Source organism: Oncorhynchus nerka, linkage group LG4, assembly GCF_034236695.1.
Source record: "Oncorhynchus nerka isolate Pitt River linkage group LG4, Oner_Uvic_2.0, whole genome shotgun sequence".
Taxonomy (NCBI): Eukaryota; Metazoa; Chordata; class Actinopteri; order Salmoniformes; family Salmonidae; genus Oncorhynchus; species Oncorhynchus nerka.
The window spans coordinates 50,886,830-50,906,582 of record NC_088399.1 but is presented as its reverse complement, the minus strand read 5'-3'; the positions used below and the strand labels follow the sequence as shown (position 1 = coordinate 50,906,582).

The following is a 19,753-nucleotide window of genomic DNA, read 5'->3' as shown; positions in this document are numbered from 1 at the left end:
CAGGAAATATAGGGGTAGGAATCAAAACTCCATCCATCCGTCTCTATTCTGCTTGTGTACTGAAGTGGTGGTCGGAACGTTCAAGAGCTTTTTTTTTGTCTTTTTGAGAAGGTTGAAGAAAACCCCACTTCACTATGTTTTCTCATTTTGGTTTTATTTGTAATAACTCTGATTGACTAGACTAGACTACCAGCATGCAGGTCTCCTTCCTCTCCTCCATCCTCCTTCTGTTCTTCCCCCTTTGAAGTCTCTCTTGTAGTGAAGGCCGCCGCTTTTCTTTTTTCCCTCAGCGAAGGCAGCGAAGGGCCAGGCGGCCAAAGTGAACATCAACTCCTCGCTGGCGGAGGATATCATCAGTCTGGAGGAAGTGAATGAGGAGATGGCCGCCGTCCTCACCGCCCTGAAAGAGGACTTCAGCCGCAACCTGAGCATCAAAACCTCTTCAGGTACATAGGGGCCATAGACTAAGGTAGGGGCTCTCACTCTCGGTCACTCCCTGATTCAATGGAAAGGAGTAGCTGTTGAGTAGCTGGTCACTGCACTCAGTTCTGGGCTGAGACAGAGAGGATACTTTTCAGTTCTATTTCATTGTATGTGGATATCAGCCACCGATTGTTCAAAAAGGGATGCAGAGCCCCGCAGGCCTGAGTTTGAGCTGTGTCCATCTTTGTAAGCATAACAAGTCCCCTGTTGGTTCTCATTTAATTATTGTTCAAAAGATGAGGAAAAGTGCATCTCCATGTGTTTACTTTCTCCCTGAGGGGTGAGAGTGAACCCTGCCCTTTACCTTGACCCCTGTTGACCTTGACATCCAGGTCACAGCCTTTCCCCTCCCCTGTCCCCCCTCTCCCCTTGGGGCAGTTCAACTCTGAGAGGGCTAAAGGGGAGGGCCTGAAGGGGAGGAAGCTCATCCCCACCCCCCTCATCCCTCCCTATCTTCCTTACCCTCTCCCTCCATTCCCCCCTCCTTACCTTCTCCCCTTCCTCTCACCTCTCCCTCCGTCACCCTGTGCCCATCTGTCCAGATGCACAGTAATCCATGGAAGCTGCAGGATTTAGAGCTGACAGGGAATCTTGACTGGAGATATGCTGGAATGGGGGAATCATCAGATCATTTTGTTAATGTGTATGCTTGATAATAGTCTCATCTGGGTCTTGTTATGTGTTGTGTTTGTTGTAAAGGGGAGAGGAAAGTCACTTTAGCTGAAGGAAGGCCTGTTGTAGAGGGCGGATTCATGTGGTGAACCGTCGTCTGGGTAGGACTGAATCGGTCATGGAATTAAAAATGACCATAATTGACTAGCCAAATGACCAGTCTCTGTAATAACCGTTAGAATAATATAAACATACAGTACCAGTCAAACGTTTGGACACACCTACTCATATATTTCAGTATATTTCAGTATTTTTTTTTGGTTAGTGAAATTAGCAAACATTTCTAAAAAAATGTTTTTGCTTTGTCATTATGGCGTATTGTGTGTAGATTGATGAGGGAAAATGTTTTAATATACATTTTAGAATATGGCTGTAACGTAACACAATGTGGAAGAGATGAAGGGGTCTGAATACTTTCAGAATGCACTGTATATATATACAGTACCAGTCAAAAATTCCAGGCTTTTTCTTTATTTGTGTTATTTTCTACATTGTATAATAGGAAAGACATCAAAACTATGAAATAACACATATAGAATCATGTAGTAACCAAAAGATTGTTAAACAAATCAAAAATATATTTTAAAATTCTTCAAAGTTGCCACCCTTTGCCTTGATTACAGCTCTGCACACTCTTGGCATTCTCTCAACCACCTTCATGAGGTCGTTTTTTAAAAACCTTTATTTAACTAGGCAAGTCAGTCATTGACGGGGAAAAGTGGGTTAACTGCCTTGTTCAGGGAAAGTACGACAGATTTTTACATTGTCAGCTCAGGGATTCGATCCAGCAACCTTTCAGTTACTGGCCCACCTCTCTAACCACTAGGCTACCTGCGGCCCCGGCAGTTTCAGTTACCTGGGATGCATTTCACTTAACAGGTGTGCCTTCTTCAATGTGAAATAGTGGAATTTCTTTCCTTCTTAATGCGTTTGAGCCAATCAATTGTGTTGTGACAAGGTAGGGGTGTTATACAGAAGATAGCCCTATTTGGTAAAATACCAAGTCCATATTATGGCAGGAACAGCTCAAATAAGCAAGGAGAAATGACTGTCCATCATTACTTTAAAACATGAAGATCAGTTAATGCAGAACATTTCAAGAACTTTGAAAGTTTCTCCAAGTGCCGTCGCAAAAACCATCAATCGCTATGATGTCACTGACTCTCATGAGGACCGCCACAGGAAAGGAAGACCCAGAGTTACCTCGGCTGCAGAGGGTAAGTTCATTAGAGTTACCATCCTCAGAAATTGCAGCTCAAATAAATGCTTCACAGAGTTCAAGTAACAGACACATCTCAACATCAACTGTTCAGAGGAGACTGCGAGAATCAGGCCTTCATGGTTGAATTGCTGCAAAGTAACCATTACGAAAGGACACCAATAAGAAGAAGAGACTTACTTAGGCCAAGAAACACGAGCAATGGACATTAGACCGGTGGAAATCTGTCCTTTGGTCTGATGAGTCCAAATTTGAGATTTTTGGTTCCAACCGCCGTGTCTTTGTGAGACGCAGAGTAAATCAAATCAAATCAAATAACATTTTATTAGTCACATGCACCAAATACAACAGCTTACCTTACAGTGAAATGCTTACTTACGAGCCCCTAACCAACAATGAATAAGAATAAGAAATAAAATTAACAACTAATTAAAGAGCAGCAGTAAAATAACAATAGCGAGACTATATACAGGGGGGGGTACCGGTAGGGAGTCAATGTGCGAGGCCACCGGTTAGTCGAGGTAGTATGTACATGTAGGTAGTTATTAAAGTGACTATGCATCGATGGTAACAACATAGCGTAGCAGTGGTGTAAAAGAGGGGGAGAGGGGGGGGGCAATGCAAATAGTCTTATGGCTTGGGGGTAGAAGCTGTTTATAAGCCTCTTGGACCTAGACTTGGTGCTCCGGTATCGCTTGCCGTGCGGTAGCAGAGAGAACAGTCTATGACTAGGGTGGCTGGAGTCATTGACAATTTTTAGGGCCGTCCTCGGACACTGCCTGGTATAGAGGTTCTGGATGGCAGGAAGCTTGGCCCCAGTGATGTACTAGGCCGTTCGCACTACCCTCTGTAGTGCATTGTGGTCGGAGGCTGAGCAGTTGCCATACCAGGCAGTGATGCAACCAGCCAGGATGCTCTCGATGGTGAAGCTGTACAACCTTTTGAAGATCTGAGGACCCATGCCAAATATTTTCAGTCTTCTGAGGGAGAATAGGTTTTGTCGTGCCCTCTTCACGACTGTCTTGGTGTGCTTGGACCATGTTAGTTTGTTGGTGATGTGGACACCAAGGAACTTGAAGCTCTCAACGTGCTCCACTGCATCCTCGTTGATGAGAATGAGGGCGTGCTTGGTCCGGGTGGCGACCTGCTAGGAAGTCCAGGATCCAGTTGCAGAGGGAGGTGTTTAGTCCCAGGGTCCTTAGCTTATTGATGAGCTTTAAGGGCACTATGGTTTTGTAGTCAATGAATAGCATTCTCACATAGGTGTTCCTTTTGTCCAAGTGGGAAAGGGCAGTGTGGAGTGAAATCGAGATTGCTACGGGTCGGTAGTCGTTTCGGCGTATTACCTTAGTGTTCTTGGGCACAAGCACTATGGTAGTCTGCTTAAAACATGTTGGTATTACAGACTCGGACAGGGAGAGTTTGAAAATGTCAGTGAAGACACTTGCTAGCTGGTCAGCGCATGCTCGCAGTACACGTCCTGGTAATCCATCTGGCCCGGCGGCCTTGTGAATGTTGACCTGTTTAAAGGTCTTACTCACATCGGCTGCGGAGAGAGTGATCCCACAGTCTTCCAGGAACAGCTGGTGCTCTCATGCATGCTTCAGTGTTATTTGCCTCGAAGCGAGCATAGAAGTAGTTTAGCTCATATGGTAGGCTTGTGTCACTGGGCAGCTCTTGGCTGTGCTTCCCTTTGTAGTATGTAATGGTTTGCAAACCCTACCACATCCGACAAGCATCAGAGTCGGTGTAGTACAATTCGATCTTAGTCCTGTATTGACGCTTTGCCTGTTTGGTTGTTCGTCGGAGGGCATAGCGGGATTTCTTATAAGCTTCCGGGTTAGAGTCTCCGCTCCTTGAAAGCAGAAGCTCTAGCCTTTAGCTCAATGCAGATGTTGCTTGTAATCCATGGCTTCTGGTTGGGGTATGTACATACGGTCGCTGTAGGGACGACGGTATCAATGCACTTATTGATGAAGCCAATGACTGATGTGGTCTACTCATCAATGCCATCGGAGGTGTTTCTCAAGTTGAGTTGAGATGTTTCTACAACTGATTGGAGGAAAGACACACACTTGTTTATATAAGGTCCCACAGTTGACAGTTGACAAGGATTTGTCTGTAGAGCTCCGAGACAGGATTGTGTCGAGGCACAGATCTGGGGAAGGGTACCAAAACATTTATGCAACATTGATGGTCCCCAAGAACACAGTGGCCTCCATCATTCTTAAAGGGAAGAAGTTTGAAAACACCAAGACTCTTCCTAGAGCTGGCCGTCCGGCCAAACAAAGCAACTGGGGGAGAAGGGCCTAGGTCAGAAAGATGACCAAGAACCCGATGGTCACTCTGACAGAGCTCCAGAGTTCCTCTGGAGATGGGAGACCCTTTCAGAAGGACAACCATCTCTGCAGCACTCCACCAATCAGGCCTTTATGGTAGAGTGGCCAGACGGAAGCCACTCCTCTCCACATGACAGCCCGCTTGGAGTTTGCCAAAAGGCACCTAAAGACTCTCATACCATGATGATTCTCTGGTCTGATGAAATCAAGATTGAACTCTTTTGCCTGAATGCCAAGCGTCACATCTGGAGGAAACCAGGCACCATCCCTACGGTGAAGCATGGTGGTGGCAGCAAAATGCTGTGGGGATGTTTTTCAGCGCCAGGGACTGGGAGACGAGTCAGGATCAAGGGAAAGATGAACGGAGCAAAGTACAGAGAGATCCTTGAACCTGCTCCAGAGCGCTCAGGACCTCAGACTGGGGTGAAGTTTCTTCTTTCAACAGGACATTGACCCTTCGGGACAAGTCTTTAAATGTCCTTGAGAAATTCCCCAAATACAGGTGTGCCAAGCTTGTAGCGTCATACCCTAAAAGACTCAAGGCTGTAATATCTGCCAAATGTGCTTCAACAAAGTACTAAGTAGAGGGTCTGAATACTTATGTAATTGTGATAATTCTAAAAAACGTTTTTTTGTTTGTCATTATGGGGTATTGTGTGTAGAATGATGAGGGGGGGGAAACAATTTAAACCATTTTAGAATAAGCCTCTAATGTAAAACAATGTGGGGAAAAATCATGGGGTCTGAATACTTTCCAAATGCACTGTATATACAGTTGAAGTCGCAAGGGTACATACACCTAGGTTGGAGTCATTGAAACTCGTTTTTCAACCACTCCACAAAGTTCTTGTTAACAAACTAGTTTTGGCAAGTCGGTGAGGACAGCTACTTTGTGCAACCGTGAAGCACAGGGGTGGGGGTGCTTTGCTGCAAGATGGACTCGTGCACTTCACAAAATAGATGGCATCATGAGGGAGGAAAGTTGTGTGGATATATTAAAGCAACATCTCAAGACATCAGCCAGGAAGTTAAAGCTTGGTCGCAAATGGCTCTTCCAAATGGACAATGACCCCAAGCATACTTCCAAAGTTGTGGCAAAATGGCTTAAGGACAACAAAGTCAAGGTGTTGGAGTGGCCATCACAAAGCCCTGACCTCAATCCTATAGAAAACGTGGGCAGAACTGAAAACCTGTGTGCGAGCAAGGAGGATAACAAACCTGACTCAGTTACAGCAGCTCTGTCAGGAGGAATGGGCCAAAATTCACCCATCTTATTGTGGGAAGCTTGTGGAAGGCTACCCGAAACATTTGACCCAAGTTAAACAATTTAAAGGCAATGCTACCAAATACTAATTGAGTGTATGTAAACTTCTGACCCACTGGGAATGTGATGAAAGAAATAAAAGCTTAAATAAATCATTCTGTCTGCTATTATTCTAAAATGTCACATTCTAAAATAAAGTGGTGATCCGAACTGACCTAAAACAGAGAATTTTTAGTAGGATTAAATGTCAGGAATTGAAAAACTGAGTTTAAATGTATTTGGCTAAGGTGTATGTAAACGGCCGACTTCAACTGTATATATATATACACACACACACACATATACAGTGGGGAGAACAAGTATTTGATACACTGCTGATTTTGCAGGTTTTCCTACTTACAAAGCATGTAGAGGTCTGTAATGTTTATCATAGGTACACTTCAACTGTGAGAGATGGAATCTAAAACAAAAATCCATAAAATCACATTGTATGATTTTTAAGTAATTAATTTGCCTTTTATTGCATGACATAAGTATTTGATACATCAGAAATTGAGAAGTTAATATTTGGTACAGAAACCTTTTTTTGCAATTACAGAGATCATATGTTTCCTGTAGTTCTTGACCAGTTTTGCACACACTGCAGCAGGGATTTTAGCCCACTCCTCCAAACAGACCTTCTCCAGATCCTTCAGGTTTCGGGGCTGTCGCTGGGCAATACAGACTTTCAGCTCCCTCCAAAGATTTTCTATTGGGTTCAGGTGGCTAGGCCACTCCAGGACCTTGAGATACTTCTTACGGAGCCACTCCTTAGTTGCCCTGGCTGTGTGTCTCGGGTCATTGTCATGCTGGAAGACCCAGCCACGACCCATCTTCAATGCTCTTACTGAGGGAAGGAGGTTGTTGGCCAAGATTATGGCCACATCCATCCTCCCCTCAATACGGTGCAGTTGTCCTGTCCCCTTTGCAGAAAAGCATCCCAGAAGAATGACTTTTCCACCTCCATGCTTCACGGTTGGGATGGTGTTCTTGGGGTTGTACTCATCCTTCTTCCCCCAAACACAGCGAGTGGAGTTTAGACCAAAAAGCTCTATTTTCGTCTCATCAGACCACATGACCTTCTCCCATTCCTCCTCTGGATCATCCAGATGGTCATTGGCAAACTTCAGACGGGCCTGGACATGCGCTGGCTAGAGCAGGGGGACCTTGCGTGCGCTGCAGGATTTTAATCCATGACGGCGTAGTGTGTTACCAATGATTTCCTTTGAGACTGTGGTCCCAGCTCTCTTCAGGTCATTGACCAGGTCCTGCCATGTAGTTCTGGGCTGATCCCTTACCTTACTCATGATCATTGATGCCCCACGAGGTGAGATCTTGCATGGAGCCCCAGACCGAGGGTGATTGACCATCATCTTGAACTTCTTCCATTTTCTAATAATTGCGCCAACAGTTGTTGCCTTCTCACCAAGCTGCTTGCCTATTGTCCGGTAGCCCATCCCAGCCTTGTGCAGGTCTACGATTTAACCCTGATGTCCACATCTCTCTGGTCTTGGCCATTGTGGAGAGGTTGGAGTCTGTTTGATTGAGTGTGTGGACAGGTGTCTTTTATACAGGTAACGAGTTCAAACAGGTGCAGTTAATACAGGTAATGAGTGGAGAACAGGAGGGCCTCTTAAAGAAAAACTAACAGGTCTGTGAGAGCCAGACTTTTTACTGGTTGGTAGGTGATCAAATACTTATGTCATGCAATAAAATGCAAATTAATTACTTAAAAATCATACAATGTGATTTTCTGGATTTTTGTTTAAAAAAATTACAGACCTCTACATGTTTTGTAAGTAGGAAAACATACAAAATCGGCAGTGTATCAAATAGTTGTTCTCCCCACTGTATATATATATATAAAACATGTTGCACACATTTTCTCTTTTCATCCGGTCCTGACTGCATGTTCTGCCATAGAAATATAATGAATACAATGGGCATCCCCATTCAAGTCAATGATGGCATAATGGTTGGACTGGCAGCCATTACGAGTGTACCCATAGTCCCAGTTCGGTATTAAATAGAACGTTGCGGTCCCGCCCGCCTGTGGGGAAAACAACCCATGGTTACCTTGGGTACCCCGTTGGCTCACAGCGAAAACTTGATCATTTTCAGACACAATTTTCTTGTTGTCTGCTTGTTTTAGTCAACTTCAAAACTACGCTCCAGAAAAGTACACGTGTAAAGATGAGTTTTCTACTTCTTTTTGTTTGTCCAGGCGAAACAGTGTGTGAATAGTTGGTAGCTCACTTCTAAATTCTCAAACTACCGTAAACTTAAATGAATGGCAGTCTCAAATAGCCGCCTGTCTCTTTTAATAGCCAGGCATTGGCACACATTGCCAGATCTAAATGAATTGTTTTACAAGTGAACTTCATCGAGTACCATCGAACTTGTGCAAGAAATGATGGATTTGTATTGTAATGTTTATACTGGTCACAATAAACAGTCTGGTAGTCTTTACAACATTTTATTGAGCAAAAGCTGTGCGCATTAAGGTAAATAGACACCTGGCTCAAATAGAAGCCTGTCTCTAAAAAACCAACGGTTGTGTTCCGCGTTTGAAGCAAAATAAACGCCCGGGGCAATTCATTTGAGTTTTACGGTAAATGCATAGCTACTGCAATTCCAACCAAAAAAATACGTCTTAGTTTTGTTTTACGCTAGCTAACAGCTACATGTTTGTTTTTGACTTAAATTGTCATTCTATTTTGGAGGCTCCACGTGGTGTCATGTCAAATATGAATGTTATTTCCAACAACCAATGAGCAAATCCGCCGTAAATCCAGCTGCATATTGAACGTTGAGATTTCTGAAAGGTCAGTCTCTTTGACAATGACAAGGAGTGGAATGTTAGCAAAAGAGACTGGTACTCAGACTAGTTCCATTCTATTCATCGTTTGATTTAACACTTTGCTTATTTCAGCACGGGGCAACGAAGTTTAATCACATTGTTAATAGTCCCTGTTATTGCAGAAACGGACTCAACCTCACAAATGCCCGAACGTCCCGTCTTCAGTCAGCTGTTAGTTCTTAAAAAATACAACCACACACGGGAGGTATTATAGCCTGCCACTGTCAGTTCCTCTGCTAGAAGAAGACTAACCTCTCTTTTCCATGGGAATGCTGGGCGAACGTCAGGATATCCAGTCCTCGCTGGACAGCTCTGTGTATACTGGCTCAGATTAATACACTGTGAAAGGAAAGCCATTTATATAACAGATCAGGACCCCAGTCACCCAGAAATGGGTTTGCACAGGCTTCCATAGTTCAAAATGATTAGTTAATGTCATGTCATCCTCATGTTCCCAAGACGCCCTCCAGTCTAGGGCACCCACCCGCTAAACATCCCCAGTATAAAGTCACACAAGAAACAACTCAAAGTCTGCTTTCTGATAGGACTTTATCATGAGGAAGCCAGGGTCGTGTTCAGTACTAGGGAGAAAATGTTTTGAAACGGGGTTAGCTACTACCTGAATGTTTTCCTATGATAATACATGTTTGTATTCTGTTGCAAAATGTTTTTCTACGGTGTGCCCTACTGAACACAACCCAGTATTTATGCTGCAGTAGTTTATGTGTCGGGGGGCTAGGGTCAGTTTGTTATATCTGGAGTACTTCTCCTGTCTTATCCGGTGTCCTGTGTGAATTTAAGCAAGGTTTTGGCCTTTCTAGGGAGTTTTACACCTGCATTGCTTGCTGTTTGGGGTTTTAGGCTGGGTTTCTGTACAGCACTTTGAGATATCAGCTGATGTACGAAGGGCTATATAAATACATTTGATTTGATATGTATGTTTAGTTTTTTGAGAAGCCTATATTGTTGACTACTTGTCTACCTTTCGCCATTGTGGGTCAGCTGCCTGTGCCCTGACCAGGAAGAGCCCATTTGGCTAATGGCTTCCCGGTCGATCCACATCCCTCCTCATGCCGTTTAGGAAATTCCTGTGTGCCCTCTGGAAGTGTAAGCAGATGTGCAGAGCAGGCAGCCAGGCACACGTCCATAGAGGCCCAGGTAGTCTCTCTCGTCCACCTGCCGGCTCTACCAATTAGCCTGGGGAAGAGGCAAGGGCCCAGGTAGCACAGGCTGGCTCTTAGTTAGGCTGACACGGAGTATAAAATCAAGTTTATTTAAAGTACTGTATATTATCACAAATTCCTATTACTTTCAGGTAATACATACAGGCACTGAGTACTTGCCTTGGGTTGAAGTAAGGGCCCAGAGTCACAGACATGGCTTACAGGAAGTCTTTCCTACCAGACAACATCTCAGACCAGAATAGCTCTGTTGTGGCATGCACTCACTGTTCCCAATAGCTGGGTCCCTCTCCTTGCCCCAACCCGGGCTCGAACCAGGGACCCTCTGAACATGTTTGAGAGTACTTCTCCTGCCTCCCACGAATCATTGTTACCTATCGCGCCACAAAAGCCACGGCTCTTGTGGAGCAAAGGAAACAACTACTTGAAGGTCTCAGTGTGAGTGACATAACGATTGAAGTGCTACGAGCGCGCGCCTCTAACTAGCTAGCGATTTCACACCGGTTGCACTCAGTTACAGTTAAGGTTTGGTCGTTGGTGTTGAATGCGTCCAAATCTGTTAAGGGCCTGTCTTTGCACCCGGAAATTAGAATGAAGCAAGCAATAGCTTGTGTAAACATACTGTTTTACTTTCTAAAGCACAAGTATAGGTACCCAGAATGGCGGTAGTCCCTCTCCTACACAAAACAAGTGGTAGAATAATCTTGAACCCACCCACCATTGAGTTGGTGATGTAAGGCAGACGACAGAGAGGGAGGAAACAGCGGCGTCTGAGGTAAACCAGACGAGGAAAGTTGACTCATGTCGGAGAGTAGCTCTGGTTCTGCAGTCTGCAGTGTTAGGGGGTGAGAGAGAGAGGGGATGATGGTAAGGGGGGGTGGGGGGGGGGGTCTCAGAAACCTCCTGCACCCCATCCAAACCAAACCAAATCAAAGTTTATTGGTCACACTTTTTCAGTTCTGCCCACAAATCTTTGATGGGATTGAGGTCAGGGCTTTGTGATGGCCACTCCAACACCTTGACTTTGTTGCCCTTAAGCCATTTTGCATTTTCCATTTGGAAAACCCATTTGTGACCAAGCTTTAACTTCCCGACTGATGTCTTGAGATGTTGTTTCAATATATCCACATAATTGTTCTTCCTCATGCCATTTTGTGAAGTGCACCAGTCCTTTCAGGTTATATCGATATAGGACCCGTTTTACTGTGGATATACATACTTTTGTTCCTGTTTCCTCCAGCACCTTCACAATGTCCTTTGCTGTTGTTCTGGGTTTGATTTGCGCTTTTCGCACCAAAGTACGTTCATCTCTAGGAGCCCTAATGCGTCTCCTTCCTGAGGGGTATGACGGCTGCGTGGTCCCATGGTGTTTATACTTGCATACTATTGTTTGTACAGATGAACGTGGTACCTTCAGGCGTTTGGAAATTGTTCCCAGGGATGAACCAGACTTGTGGAAGTGTACCATTTGTTTTTTTGAGGTCTTGGCTGATTTCTTTTGATTTTCCCATGATGTCAAGCAAAGAGGCACTGAGTTGGAAGGTAGGCCTTGAAATACAACCACAGGTACACCTCCAATTGACTCAAATTATGTCAATTAGCCTATCAGAAGCTTTTAAAGACATGACATTTTCTGGAATTTCCTAAACTGTTTAAAGACAGTCAACTTAGTGTATGTGAACCTCTGACCCACTGGAATTGTGATACAGTGAATTATAAGTCAAATAATCTGTCTGTAAACTATTGTTGGAAAAATTACTTTTGTCATGCACAAAGTAGATGTCCTAACCGAATTGCCAAAACTATAGTTTGTGGAGTGGTTGAAAAACAAGTTTTAATGACTCCAACCTAAGTATGACTTCAACTGTACATATAATGTATATAAATATATATACATATAACGTACGGACAGTATATGAATACAAAATAGGAGTACTGCAGTAGTTATATAGGATGAGCCATGTCTAGAATAGAGTATATACAGTGAGTGTACAAAATATTAGGATTACTTTCCTAATATTAAGTTCCACCCCCTTTTGCCCTCAGAACTGCCTCAATTTGTCAGGGCATGGACTCTTCAAGGCGGCGAAAGCATTCCACAGGGACGCTGGCCCATGTTGACTCCAATGCTTCCCACAGTTGTGTCAAGTTTGCTGAATGTCCTTTGGGTGGTGGACAATTCTTGGTACACACGGGGAACTGTTGAGCGTGAAAAACCCAGCAGTGTTGCTGTTCTTGTCACACTCACACCGGTGCGCCTGGCTCCTACTGCCATGCCCTGTTTAAAGGCACTTAAATATTTTGTCTTGCCCATTCACCCTCTGAATAGCACACATACACAATCCATGTCTCAGGGCTTACAAGTCCTTCTTTAATCTGTCTCCTCCCCTTCATCTACACTCATTGAAGTGGATTTAACAAGTGACATCAATAAGGGATCACTGCCTTCACCTGGATTCACCTGATCAGTCTATGTCATGGAAAGAGCAGGTGTTCCTAATGTTTTGTGCACTCAGTGTACTTATAAAGTGGGTGAAACGGTATATAAACATTATTAAAGTGACCAGTGTTCAATGACTATGTACATAAGGTAGCAGTGTCTAAGGTTCAGGGTAGAGTACCGGGTGGTAGCTGGCTAGCAACAGTGACTAAAGTTCAGGGCAGGGTATTGGGTGAAGATAGAAGCTGTTTCTCAGTTCCTCACGGCAACCATAAGCCTCAGCTTACACTCTGCCAATTGAATTGTGGGGAGGTTGGTTTGGATCGTGTACTCAATGCTGTTTTTGGTGATGAGGGTTTAGGCGGGCCTAGATAATGGTTAAGTTGTTTTGGTCATATGCTTGGGCATGTCTTGTGTTACATGCTGGTGACATCCAATTTCCCCTCTGGGAAATCAATTACGTTTATCATTGAAGTATATTCGACTCGTGTTTTATTCTGGTCCTTTGTTTTTCAGGAGCTCTGGATCATATCGTGGTGCACACGACAAATTCCCCCTGAACCAGTTGGGTCAGATGTCCATGAAACCCCCTCAGCTCATCGTGGTCAACATGACCGGCTTCCCACACACTGCTGGCTGGGTGGGTTAGGGTTCTCCTCTGTATGAACCACACTGGGCTGACGGCAACGCACTGTGAAATGAACGCGTCTCTCTCTCTCTCTCTCTCTCGCTGTCTCTCTCGTTCCCTCTCTGTCTCTCTTTCTCTTTCTCCATCTGAAACCTGAGTCGGGCGCTCTCTCTCCAGCCTCGTGTTCAGCCGTAGTGATCGATGGTTCTGGGAAGCCCTTTGATCTCGAGCGATTGAAACAAAGGCCAATATTTTGTGGTCAGCTGTCATCAGCAGGAAGTGACCGTGCTGTACCCTCTGTGAAGGAGGAGGACTAACTGCTCCAAGTGATGCTCTCTCGCACGCGCACACACGCACACACACACACACACACACACATACACACCTCTCTATTTCCCTGTCTTCATTCTTCTCTTTTCCTTTCCCTGTGTTGTTTCTTTCTCTCTTTTTTTTCTCTCTCTCTCCCCCTTCTCTTTTCTCCCTCCTTCATCCTATGTTGTTATGAATGAGGGTTGTCCCTGTCTGATGCTGGGATCCGTTTTAAAGGGAGATTGTTGTTTTTTTGGGCTTTGACTCATTTAGTAGTGAAGCACAGTTCTGCTTCACCTTGAGGAGCTCAGCCTGGAACTCAGCAGCACTCAGCCACAATAGGTGTACAACAGTGGAGGCTGCTGAGGGGAGAACGGCTCATAATAATGGCTGGAATGGAGTTAATGGAATGGTGTCAAAAACATGGTTTTCGTGCGTTTTCTTTCTTCGCCCATTCCATCCGTTGTACTCCATTCCAGCCATTATTATGAGCCGTCCTCCCCTCAGCAGCCTCCACTCTTGTACAATGTTCCGGAGGGATCACATCTTTCAGATATGCCTGATGATATGTGTGCTTCATTTGGAAACACACACATATTGCGCGTATATGACACGCATGTTACCATATATCATTGAATCAGTTCAATAGAGGTAAGTCACCTGTAAGAGGAGAGGCGCAGAGACATTATGTTGCACACATATCACCATATCTGAGCGAGAAAGTTCAGACAGAAACTACAAACGATATATATTCAAATGGGCCGGGGGAAAAAACCCACTGGTACCATCACACATGTACAAGCGTTACTGCTGCAACATGACAATTCCTTCAGACCAAATGTTAAAAGGGTGCAAATGTGTGATGTGAGAGCAGGGGTATCAATTTCTTCTTTTCTTTTTTTTCTCCCATCCAGTTTCTGGTCTAAACCACTGGGGAAAGAATTGGCAGCCAGATTAAAGGATTTATTTGTGTGTATTATTTCACAAGGCCTATTGCCTTGCATGTTAAATTCATTTTCTTTTCTTTTTTTAAACAGCCTCTCCTAATCTGTGGTTCCTGTCTTTGACTCCAGAATGATAGATCCAGCCCATACCTATGTTTGATTGCTCTCAGCATTGAATTCATCATTATTTCCCCACAGCTCCAGCAGTTACGGAAATCTGTGGGGAATGCTGTGCTCTGTTCTGGGTAGCTCCGTAAACACCAGGTTAGGTTCTGGTTAATATGTTCGAAAATAAGTGGGATAACGCTGAGGTTTCTGATTAAAACACAGCCACAGCCACAGCCGAAAGGAACGAACAGAGCTAAAACACCTTGTTAATGATGTGGAGGATACCACACACACGCACACACGCACACACACACACACACACACACACACACACACACACACACACACACACACACACACACACACACACACACACACACACACACACACACACACACACACACACACACACACACACACACACACACACACACACTAAGACATACACACACAGCCTTTTTTAACACTGTACTGCAGTACTGGACATTGTAGTAATGAATGACTGGAAAACAATGGCCTCTCGTTAGGAACGTGGGTAATGGATGTGAATAATTATAATCCTATTTGCTTTGGGTGCTGTACAGTCACCTCTGTGTTGGCTTAGCAGGGCTGTTAGACTGTTAGGTAATGGGAGGTTAGGGGGCTGCCGGTGTGCGGGTGTGAGGGGATGGAAGGGGATTTTTATCTGGTGCTGGGATCTATCTGGTAATGTTGTGATGGGCAATGGTATAAAGTACGAAGTAAAAAATACTTTAAAGTACTACTTAAGTCGTTTTTGGGGGTATCTGTACTTTACCTGACTATTTATATTTTTGACAACTTTTAGTTTTACTTCACTGCATTCCTAAAGAAAAGAATATACGTTTTATTCCATACAATTTACCTGACACCCAAAAGTGCTTGTTACATTTTGAATGCTTAGCAGGACAGGAGAATTGTCCAATTCACACACTTATAAAGAGAACATCCCGAGTCATCCCTACTGCCTCTGATCTGGCGGACTCACTAAACACAAATGCTTCGTTTGTAAATTACGTCTGTTTTGAAGAGTGCCCTCTGGTATGATCAATAAAAGGAATTTGAAATGAATTATACTTTTACTTTGATACTTTAGTATATTTTAGCAATGACATTTACTTTTGATACTTCAGCATATTTAAAACAATATACTCTTATACTTTTACTCAAGTAGTATTTTACTGGGTGACTTTCACTTTTACTACTCAAGTAGTATTTTACTGGGTGACTTTCACTTTTACTTGAGTCACTTAAGTATGACAATTGCGTATTGTTTCCACCACTGGTGATGGGTACCTGACGGTTGAACAATAGTGTGTTCAGTCTTAGCATGTTGTCCCCACACGGCCTGTTTTTAATATGTGTCTGAACAGGCTCCATATCATAGAATTAAATAGAACACATACTGGAGTCTCCACAGGCCTCAGTCTGTCCCGTCTCTGCCTCTCTCTCTCAGGCACCTCTCCCACAACTAGCAGACACAGACAAATCACATATCCAGATTACAGCATTTTCTTTAATTGCCTTTTGGAGTCCAACCACCATTAGAGTTCTAATATGTTACACAGACATATCCTCTAGTCTAATGCATTGTGGGTATATGGCCAAGCCAGGACTCCCGCAGTTATTCACAAACACGCACACACAGGCACATACACACACACACACCTCCGCCCTGCCCCGTCCCACTCCTCCCATCCCGTAGAGGTTACCAGAGGTCATCGCCCTGCACTGCAACCCCTCAGCCCGTTCCCAGAGGACTGTGTTCTGACAGCGCCCCGCGGCACTTCCACACCGCATGTGCTTCTCCTGCCACGGCCAGGGCTGAACCCCCCCCCCCCCCACTCCAGAGTTGCTCTGTGGGGAGATGCTACACAGTTCACCCAGCTCGCCATGTATCAAAGCCAACCTGACCAGGGACAGCCAAGGTCTGCTTCCTGGTGCTCCTATGGGCAGGAGAGAGGCCAGGGCAGTCTAAGGGTGGGGGCCTGGGGTGGATTGGTAGGGGCGGGGTGGGTGTCTTGAGGGTGAGTGCATTATATTGAATTAGATTAGATTTATTGTTGCCCAAGAAATACATATTTTTTTCACAGGCTCGTACATTGGATAGGGGCTGGGACTGGTGAATGGATAGGGGCTGGGACTGGTGAATGGATAGGGGCTGGGACCTGGCTGGGTGGTTGGGTGTCTGTCTGCAGGTAGTGTAGCTCCAGCCCCAGTCCAAGCCCCAGCTGGAAGTTATTTGGTCTAGGTCTAATGTGTGTTTGATGTGTCCTCAGGCCATGGCTGCTGCCACCCGCGCCCTGCGTGAGAGCAGCATGAAACTCAACCCTGAGGTGGACGGAACCATCATCCGGGTGCTTATTCCCAAGTAAGTCAGCCAGTCCTGAGAGCTTTCTCTCTCTCTCTCTCTCTCTCTCTCTCTCTCTCTCTCTCTCTCTCTCTCTCTCTCTCTCTCTCTCTCTCTCTCTCTATTCAATTCCAATTTAAGAAGCTTTATTGACATGGGAAACATATGTTTACATTTTCAAAGCAAGTGAAATAGATAATAAACATAAGTGAAATAAACAGTCAAAAATATTTTTACAGTAAACATTACACTCACAAAATAATTTAAAATGTCATATTGTGTGCAAATAGTTCCAAGTACAAAAGGGAAAATAAATAAACATAAATATGGGTTGTATTTACAGTCGTGTTTGGCCTTCACTGGTTGCCTTTTTCTTGTGGCAACAGGTCACAAATATGCTGCTGTGATGGCACACTGTGGTATTTCACCCAATAGATGTGGGAGTTTATCAAAATTGGGTTTGTTTTCAAATTCTTTGTGAGTCTGTGTAATCTGATGGAAATATTTGTCTCTAATATGGTCATACATTTGGCAGGAGGTTAGGAAGTGCAGCTCAGTTTCCAACTCATTTTGTGGGCAGTGTGCACATAGCCTTTCTTTGAGAGTCAGGTCCGCCTAAGGCTATGCTCACTGAGTCTGTACATAGTAACCTTTTATTTAACTAGGCAAGCCAGTTAAGAACAGATTCTTATTTTTAATGACAGCCTAGGAACAGTGTGTTAACTGCCTTGTTCAGGGGCAGAACAAAATATTTTTACCTTGTCAGCTCGGGGATTGGATCTAGCAACCTTTCGGTAACTGACCCAACGCTCTAACCACTAGGCAAGGCCTTCCTTAAGTTTGGGTCAGTCACAGTGTTCAGCTATTCTGCCACTGTGCACTCTCTGTTTAGGGCCGAATAGCATTCTAGTTTGCTCTGTTATTTTGTAAATTCTTTCCAATGTGTCAAGTAATTATCTTTTTTTTTCTCATGATTTGGTTGGGTCTAATTGTGTTGCTGTCCTCTCTCTCTCGCTCTGTCACTCGCTCCTCTCACTCTCGCTCTGTCACTCTCCTCTCACTCTCTTTATCTCTCTCTATTCTCTTACTCCCCTCTCTCTTCACCCTCTCCCTTCTCTCTCACTCTCTTTATCTCTCTCTATTCTCTTACTCCCCTCTCTCTCTTCTCCCTTCTCTCTCACTCTCATTATTCACCATCTTTCCTCACTTTCCTCAATCCATCACCCCCCCCGTTTTATTAATTCTCCTGTCAGTCCCTTACCTGACCTACCGTCTCCTTTTAAAATGTGTTTCTGACATATTCGTTTAACTCATTCGCACCGACTGTAGCAGTTAGACAACACCAACTTTGGTCAAAAGTCCTCTGTCCAGCTCAGCTCCCTGCCAAATCCAATAACATGCTTCTGTCCCAAATGGCACCCTATTCCTTACGGGCCCTGGTCAAAAGCAGTGCACTATATAGCGAATAGGGTGCCATTTTGGGACGAACCACCTTTGACGTGCTGCGGTCACTCGCTAAACCACAAAATATGTGTGATTATTAAGTAAGCGGAGCCCCGGCAACAGCAGGTGCTTGTCTGGCAGTGCTGGATAGTGGGACGGACGGACGCCTTCTTCCTCTTCAATCAGTGTCGGCACGCAACCCACATTTGCATTTCCAAAGAGAGCGAGCGGCTTGATTTGGCCCAGACTCAGTAATTACGCATTATTGTTTGCAGTAAATAGACTCCACTTTTGGATTGTTTGCAAATAGTCCCAGGCAAAAATGCCAATTAAGGAAAATAAACTGTTATCACCCGGCATCAAAGCAAACCAAAAACAAAGTTGTTGACTGCACTGCGACCTTGAAAACTATTTTTCAAGTGGCACAGAAAGCCAGGTATTTGTTTATTGGAATTAAATGGCATGTAATGGAGATAGAGGGGGAAAATACGCATAACTCATTGCAGGCATTTTAAACAGTGTGTGTGTGTGTTGCCCCTGCGTGCTTGAGCACACTTGTTTGTGTGTGTATGTGCGTACATAGGCACGTTTGTCCATCCGTCCCTACAGGGTGACGCGTGAGTACATGAGAGCCGGCCAGTTCACTATCAAGTCCAAGGAGTCTCTGAGGAGGGTGTGACCGTGTCAGAGGACACCATCCAATTGGTGGAGAAACAAGTACTGAGACAGGGATACGTGTCCAGTCAGAGGGCAGAAATACAATCAGCAGCTACAAATGTTCAGATGAATCCTTTCTATAATTTCACAGTACTTGTATAATAATACCAATAGTCGTAGTTGTCTAGTAAGTGTTCTCTCTCCTCTTCTCCACTCTCTCAGGTAGGGCAAAATGGCAAACAGCTTTTGCAGCGGATATAGACATGCAGCTGTCCGCCAAAACCAAAGGTGACATTACTAAAATTACCACAACTCTATTTTTGATACAATCATGTTTGCAATGGTTCCTCCTGCAAATATGACTGAACACAATACTGAACACGATAATGAACACAATACTGAACACGATAATGAACACAGTACTGAACACGATAATGAACACGACAATGAACACAATACTGAACACGATAATGAACACAATACTGAACATGATACTGAACACAATACTGAACACGATAATGAACACGACACTGAACACAATACTGAACATGATACTGAACACAATACTGAACACGATAATGAACACGACACTGAACACGATACTGAACACAATACTGAACACGATAATGAACACGACACTGAACACGATACTGAACATGATACAGAACACAATACTGAACACGATAATGAACACGACACTGAACACGATACTGAACACGATACTGAACACGATAATGAACACGACACTGAACACGACACTGAACATGATACTGAACACAATACTGAACACGATAATGAA

The 19,753-nt window shown here is 44.3% G+C and overlaps 1 pseudogene; it reads left to right on the top strand.

The window, feature by feature from the left end:
- LOC115127299 (ribosome-recycling factor, mitochondrial-like) overlaps positions 1-19,753 on the top strand; it is a 33,608-nt pseudogene that overhangs the window by 3,809 nt on the left and 10,046 nt on the right.